The 8,096-nt window shown below is 35.7% G+C and overlaps 1 non-coding gene across 1 annotated transcript; it reads left to right on the forward strand.

Annotated features, from left to right (window-relative positions):
• Positions 1 to 4,115: 4,115 nt before the first annotated feature.
• Trnap-ugg (transfer RNA proline (anticodon UGG)) lies at positions 4,116 to 4,187 on the forward strand. Its single transcript has one exon. It is a non-coding gene; the product is annotated as a tRNA-Pro (tRNA).
• The last annotated feature ends 3,909 nt before the right edge of the window (positions 4,188 to 8,096 follow it).

Below are 8,096 nucleotides of genomic sequence, written 5' to 3' on the forward strand. Positions count from 1 at the left end.
TACCATCAGAATAGGGGGCAAACGAGCAGATCAGCGTGATTGACGAACTAACATACACACACATTTAATATTCGTGTGATAGTTTGTGCACAAGGTCTAAAACCGTTCGCAAAACCGCATGTAATCGACTGTTCACCGAAAAATCCAGTCAAAACTCAAAACTTTAATGGTTATAGAAAATGTACTTATTCGTAATAGAATAATGATAAGGAATAATACTACCGTCCACTGAGCGAAGTGAGTCGCTTATTAAATTATCTGCGTTCCCTACCGGCCGTGTATCGGTATATTAATCGCAGTACTACTGCTAAGGGAGTTGCAGATGATGAAATGAGCGACATAGGGTCAGGGTTGCTACGCAAATTGGGAGATCAAGAGACATAGTGCTTCTCTATTTTAAAATTCATGTAGGAAGAAAAAATCGCTTGACTGTTTTGATCTGTGCTAACCAGATTCGTTCGAGTAGGTATAGTCTGGTTAGCCCAACAACCCTGACATTTTTAACCCCTATAAAGCCGGCAACGCACTTGTAATGCCTCTGGTGTTTTAAGTGTCCATGGGCGGCGGCGATTGCTTACCATCAGGTGATCCGTCTGCTCATTTACCGGCTTATTCCATAAAAAAATATAGTTGTTTTCTTTCTGAAATAGTCTGTCTAGGGTTTTAATATCTGTCTAGGGTTTTAAATAACCACGTCTGAATTATATTTACGTTACGTAACAAATATCGTTAAAGTATCGAAGAATATCATTAAAAGATATTTATTTTATTTAAATGCCTTTACAGACGTTTATCTGAACACATTACGATTTTTGAATGTTTTGTATTAGGGCTCGGATGTATCACCCCTAAGATTTGATCGTTAGGGTGAGCGCTAAAATGCTGTTTTAATTGACACAGCATTTTTTTTTATCAAACCCTCTAGAGACTAGTGTAACTCTTTATTGTAATAAAGCAAATCAGATTATTTTTTTTTAATTTTAAGTTAGTATCCTTTTAGACATATAAAAAAATGCTATATATGATTATTAAGCAAATAATTTGTATAGAATGACATCATATTCACGTCAGTATTAGAGATGATTACCAAATTAATGAGTGACGATTCCTTTAGTGAGGATTTAACACATTCATATATAATAAGTGAAGAATTAAATAGGAAGTACATACCGAAGCAAAATTAACTACTACACATATTAGTGCAGAGCAAGACGGTAGGTACTCACAACTTTCAACATAAAAGCAGCATCTTACAACTCTCTGTTTGTTCCGATTGATAGGAAACGAAGCGATCCTTCAGAGGAAAAATGTACCGGCTAATGATTTGCTAACGATGATATTTATATTTTAATGCAGCCCCAACACAGATTATTTCCTTTGAGGACGTTTACTGATCAATCGAGATCTACCCAAGATGGCGAAGTTAATTGAGCGCTGTGTGATCCGCGAACATTTTTTGAAGTACAAGTAAAAAGATTTTTGTGTATTTGTTCTGTTACTAAGAGGTTGTGTGTCTTTTTGTATTAAAGGAGGATTGCTATCTTTTATTAGGCTTTGTTTAAGATTGTAAGATTATAAGGACTTGTTTCACAATGTCTGTAAATCCCGTATGTATCAGATAACTTTGAATTAAAGACGTAATTTGTACGCATTATCTGTCACAAAAGTTTATCGGGCACTTACCTGTATGAAGGTGGTGAAACAGGTGCTTAAAAGTTATTTTTATGAAAAATTTAATACATTTGTTTCTAATATGTAATTTCAAATAAACAAAAATACGCAGATACGCACTACATTTTAAACGAATCCGCATCAAAATCACATGTGTACACAGCATCCTATCTATAGAAACAGTACCGTACATCTAAATATTTTCCTATTTGCAATACATTTCTCCTAATTCACTTTATTACGTCTCATTCGTCGTTTCTCACATACGAATTGTGTTTAAACGAAACTTTATTATTTTCCAAAGCGGTCGGGACACAGATGTTTCGACTCAAATAATTTCCAGATACCACGTTATGAGTATGAACCAATACGCTCGCAATAAGAATGTACGTACTGTGTTTTACTTACTCGGAGAGAGATGGGGGGTACGCGAGTCTCTGTCGGGTTTTTATTGTGTACGATTCTTTTTTGCTACGATTTTAAATGTTGCTTGTTGGTAAGTAGGAGGTGTCGTACGATTAGGTATTTATATTGCGTTTAGGAAAATGGGAAGTATAGTAGAAATATACCTTTCGTGCTTTTAATCTAATGCGTTTTTTTGTACTCATCCAATTCTCAAACGTGACGGACGATTTGTTCTGAAATTTAAATGAATTTAGTAGGTTAATAATTTAGTTAGGGCTTGTCAATTACGGAATTCTCAATTACGAAGAATTGTTTTTAATCTGCTGTTGGCTTGATAACATTACTTTAATAAAGTCCTTTCGTATAAGTAATTAGTTAATGTAGTGATATCGTACTTGCTTTGGGTGTGAGAAACCCCGGGTCAGAATCCCGGACAAACTCCATTATTTAATTATAGTGTTATAACTTACATAAAAATCAATTCTTATAAGATCTTCCACAAAAACATTGATCCTACTATAGATAAAAAGTTGAATAGAATCGTGACGTCTAAAATGCTCACCCAACCATTCGTTTTATACACAAATAAATTGAATAGATACTTTGCCAACGTTTATGCTGATATTTCCCTGCAATATTTATACTTGGTAGGATAATACTTAAATAATACAATTCGTAGCTTGAGGTAGGTACAACCCTTTTAAATTTTCATACATTTATAGTAGAAAGATATACTTATATAATATATGATAATATATGACATCACGTTGTATGTAAGTACAGGTGTACTCATTTATATCGAAAAAAAAAAAAAATTTATGATATAAGCCGGTAAACGAGCTGACGGATTACCTAATGGTAAGCAATCACCGCCGCCCGTGGATACCCGAAACACCAGAGGCGTTACAAGTGCGTTACGTTAGTGCGTGGCCTTTTAGGGAATGGGGAATTGGAGATTAGGACGATTGGGAAGGGGATAATTGGGCCTCCGATAACCATACTCCCACAACGATACACAACGCAAGCGTTATTTCACGTCAGTTTTCTGTGAGTGGTATTACTTCGGTCATTCCGAACATTTTAAGATCTAGTAATTATCTATCCCACCCAAAACATAAATGTGAAAGGCTGCCAAGTTCGGTAATATTGGAATGCTTCGCCTATAAAAGAAGTGAGATCTAAATAAGTACCAAGTTCCATACACAGATCTCAGTTAAAAATGATATAACAAGTTGGCAAGTTTTCATACACTTTGTTATAAACCTACTAAACGCAATGAGTCAAGTATATAATTTTCTATTAAAACTTGCCAAGTTATATCATTTTTAACTGAGATCTGTGTATGGAACTTGGTACTTATTTAGATCTCACTTCTTTTATAGGCGAAGCATTCCAATATTACCGAACTTGGCAGCCTTTCACATTTATGTTTTGGGTGGGATTTCATTTATTTTTGTAAAGTTTATTTTATTTTTTTCTTATTTTACTTTACTTTGACTAAATACAAACCTTCGTAACGTATTTTAGGTCGGTACGACCATTGGAAGATATAGATAATTTTTTTGTTTAAGTTCCTTAGGGGTTTGAATTTACACCTTCATTATTTTTAAAACCGACTCACACTTGGGCATTTTCAGATTTTTTCCTTTATCTTGACCTAAAGACCTACCTCCATGCCAAATTTCAAGTCAATACGACCATTGGAAGTGGTCTAGGTTTTTGATGAGTGAGTCAGTCAGTGAGTGTATAGTAAAAATTGCGATTTTCTAACGTCAATATCTCAAGACCTACAATAGGTACATTAATGAAATTTTGTATTTTAGATAAGTAAGTAGATCTCGACAGATACTAGAAATTTCATATGCGTAGATAAAATAGATTTTGAGTTATAGGTGGGTCGAACTTGGCCCGAAATGGTTCGTGTAATATAACCCACGGCCGGTGTGTCGGTTTTTTGCTCGAACTTGGCGGACACACTGCCGTGTGTCTAGATAGCTAACATCATAGTACCTACCTATTGTTTAATTATACTTTCAATCGGCTCGTTGGTCTAGTGGTATGATTCTCGCTTTGGGTGCGAGAGGCCCCGGGTTCGAATCCCGGACGAGCCCTATTTTTATTCAAGAATTCAATATTAGTGTATACTAACTTGTCCACAAAGCTTGCTTGCCACTTTTTGTAGTATATTTTATTTTTGGTTCTTACACCTGTCCGACAAATTATCTACGTATTTCATTAATTTTATTATACTTTTTAGATTTAAGAACTGATGTATTAATGTTTAAGTGATTACAAATTAAAACATCGATCAGTAAATTCACACACAAGTTTATCTCAAACATCAATCGATTGCTCTCATCATAATTAATCTCGCGGTTGTTTTAAAAGGACCTTATTTCTTGGAACTTTTTATTTATATTGAGACTAAATATAATACAAAATGCAGGTAGGTATATTATCGTATTTTATATTCGCACGTTGCTAGATTATTTGTTTAAAGCTAGAAGTAGGGTCAACAATAACAGACCAGTGGGCAAATAGCAAGTCATATTGTCATAGACTTGTGTATGGGTAGACGCGGCATTGGGACATGGGGTAGATTCATATTTTTAGAATGGCTAGTGCATAGTTTAAAGATAGAATTTGGTGTGTAATTTTACTGAGTATTTTATTTATTACCACTTTGTCTCCTGTGTAGAAACGCACGTGCACCTTATGCAGAAAATAAATACTTCGTGACTGATCTCAGTCTGTTGTTTGATTGATTTTAATTACATAATTGTCTTCGGGTGAATTTGTTTGTTCCGATTCAGAAGGACTAATTTATTGGGTACCACAAAATCTCGAAATTCAAAATACTTACGTGTATGTAACTTAACGAGAATCTTATGACAATTGTATTATTATGACTTTGTATAGTTTATCGAGTATCTTGTAGTAACCACAGGATTAATAGCCATGTCTACGACAATTAAGAAGTCAATCTTACCTGTACGGGCAGGTATTCACGCGGACCGAATTTCCCGGAATCCAGCGATGATCCGCCGACTTCAAACCTTAGCAGTTGCATCTCCATTCAACAGCACCACACTGAAAAACAAACCCTAACTTTAAGAAATAAGGTTGAAAATTGTGTTTCGTTTTATTTGTAAGTTATGACGTTTTGTTATAATACCATGTCATAGTTACTTCGATAAGATTGATCGAGTGGGGTAAGAACGCCAGATAATCTGTGTTCGAGATAAAAAATCGGTGACTTGTCAAATTCGTCGCATTCTACAGTGTATAGTGTAGTTCTGGATCGGCCGTTCGATCCTTGGATTGGTCTCGGATATTTAACCACTGAATTGGATTCTGTTGTGTTCACATTTATTTGGGAATGAAACATGGCTTGGGATTTAGAACAAGGTTTTCTGTTTTCTATGATTTTGTTTAACAGACTCAATGTACACTAATTTATTATCTACTGCCTCATATGGTTGCAAGTACAATTATTTCGCAATGATCTTAAGGTTTACTTTTGATTGATTTCGATTTACTGTACATTGTACAATAGTAAATACTTTAAGCACGTCATGACCTAAATAAAAAAGGAATGGTAATAAACACAGAACTGCGGAATCTGTATCCAGTCTTCGAAGGATAAGAAGCAGCATTCTTAAGATTTTCATTGAGTCTAGCTGCGTTTTCCCATCTTCAAGTTTGTGGATTATAGCATTACTCAAACCACCCATGAGACCTTTGCTGGTGCAGCTGATGCAGTGCTGTACCCTTAGTATGAGTTTTGGCGACGCTCTGATTGGTAGGTTTATTCAAACCGGCCAATCAGAGCACCGAACGCAGTTTCGATAACTTTAAACGTAAAGCAAACTTATACTAAGGGTAGTGATAAATTCATAACGAATTAACTACGGTACCAAGTTACTGCCTAATAATATTTGTACATTACTTCAAAAATTAACTAGTGGATCTCAAAAATCCACCTCATACCCGCAGGTAGGCAAAAGTCAAAAATCCAGTGACATTTCATTAATTATAATCCCGAAATCTGTTTATTTTTTTTCTCCTAAACTGATCCCCGATTCGCAGCGGGTTGCAAGATTTCTATCTGAACAAAAGTTACTTTGGTATCTATTCTAATGTAATTAGAGTTGGTTTTGCTGTGGCATGTGCCTTGAATTGGTCATTGTATCATGATTGAAATCCGTTTCTTGCGATATTTTTTGTATGACTTAAGGATTATTGATGATTATGCGATTACTTGGCGTTAAAAGTTTGGACCACTATCTTCCAGTGTGGGTAGCGAAGACATATTTTGTATTGTTGTATTATCTCTTAATGATTGTGAGTTAGTATGTGGATGTTGAAGAATTTTCCCAAACAGATGATGGTTTCCAGTCTAGTTATAACTATGTATATGATTCTCAACAAACTTAGTTTTTTCGACGATTACTTCTTTAAATTAACTGTATTTAGAAAGAAAGAGGAGAAACAAACATAAATGCACCGACATCGAGTAATTGATGACATGTTCAAGAAGATGTCATTATTCGTTTTGTGGCATTTATGTCCTAAATCCCACATGGATTATTGTCACAGGTAAATCATTTTCAGTTCCGTCATCTGAGTTTTATTTAACTTGTGTGTTTTAGTTTTATATTATTTTACCTGCAACACCAGAGGAAATATATATATGTAGTTGTAACCAGAATATTATACAATTTTTTGTTTTAAGTGGGGAAAACCATCCAATTACTTCTCGCGTCTTGGGCGAGGCGAGAGGGAGTGTCAGATTCTTACTGACTAAAAACCACCCAGTTCCTTGTAGGCTCCGGATCGAAAAGCAGGAGTAGGAACTTCCTACCCCTGCTTTTCGATCCGGAGCCCCGTTAACCCATTAAGTAGTCCGCAGCTCCGGATATTAGACATAGGTTGGACTTCGCGGTCTCCTTTTCAAAATCGAAAAGTCCAACAACGTTTTGACTTTTTCACAAAATATATTCTATCCTCCTTATAATTAATAATATAATAGATGCTTTCATTATACTTAGTACAAACACTGCATAGTGTTCGTTCAATGAAGCGATCCACATCAACACGTCTGATCTTCATCGGCAGTAGGAGATAAGTTGGGGGGAGTGGGGGGCACCCACCGCCCAGTCTCAACGCTTCATCTCTCTGTGTTAGTAGTACTATGCTATACAATGTTGTTATTTTTGAAATATTTAGATGGGTAATTCATTTATAATTATTGAGATAATGTTTTTTTTTTAGATAGTTATCGAGAGTTGTCTTGCAGTGGGTTTATTCTATCACAATATTAATGCCAATCGATCGGAATCCAATGCCGAATCCGTGAAATACCGATGACCCAGTAGGGCAGATGCCTGATCCGGAGCTACGGACTACCTAGCGGGTTTACCGGGGCTCCGGCTCGAAAAGCAGGAGTATGAACGGGGTGGTTTTTAGTCAGTAAGAGTCTGACACTCCCTCTCACCTCGCTCAAGGCGGGAGAAGTCATTGGATGATTTACAAAATAAGAACTGACGTGAAATAAAATTAAATAATAAAAATCTTATTTAGGAGACTAGGTAAACATAGATAGACAGAAACACACATACCTACGCCTAATTAAACACCTTTCTAACACTAATTTTATATCAAAAATCTTCAAAACACCGCCACTAAACTACAATGTACCCATTTCTGATTATCTTTGACGGTATTGTGTTTAAAGCTGGCGAGGGGGTGGCTCCTACCCCCTACCCCTTACCCCCTACTGTCTCACGGTAGCGCGGGTAGATTAACACTGCTGTCCTACTTACGTAACATGGATGTGGATGTATGTGTGTATGGATGTCATGTTATGTACAGAGTGTTCGTAAAAAGTTGCGTCTATATTTAGATGGGAAGCTGTTTGATTTGGGTTAATTGTGTTAGTTTAATGTTTATTTTATAAGTTTGGATGTTAAAAATAAATTGGTCGGTGTGATATGTTTATTTATAAATGTAGAAAGATA

This window comes from Spodoptera frugiperda, chromosome 15 (assembly GCF_023101765.2).
Source record: "Spodoptera frugiperda isolate SF20-4 chromosome 15, AGI-APGP_CSIRO_Sfru_2.0, whole genome shotgun sequence".
Classification (NCBI taxonomy): domain Eukaryota; kingdom Metazoa; phylum Arthropoda; class Insecta; order Lepidoptera; family Noctuidae; genus Spodoptera; species Spodoptera frugiperda.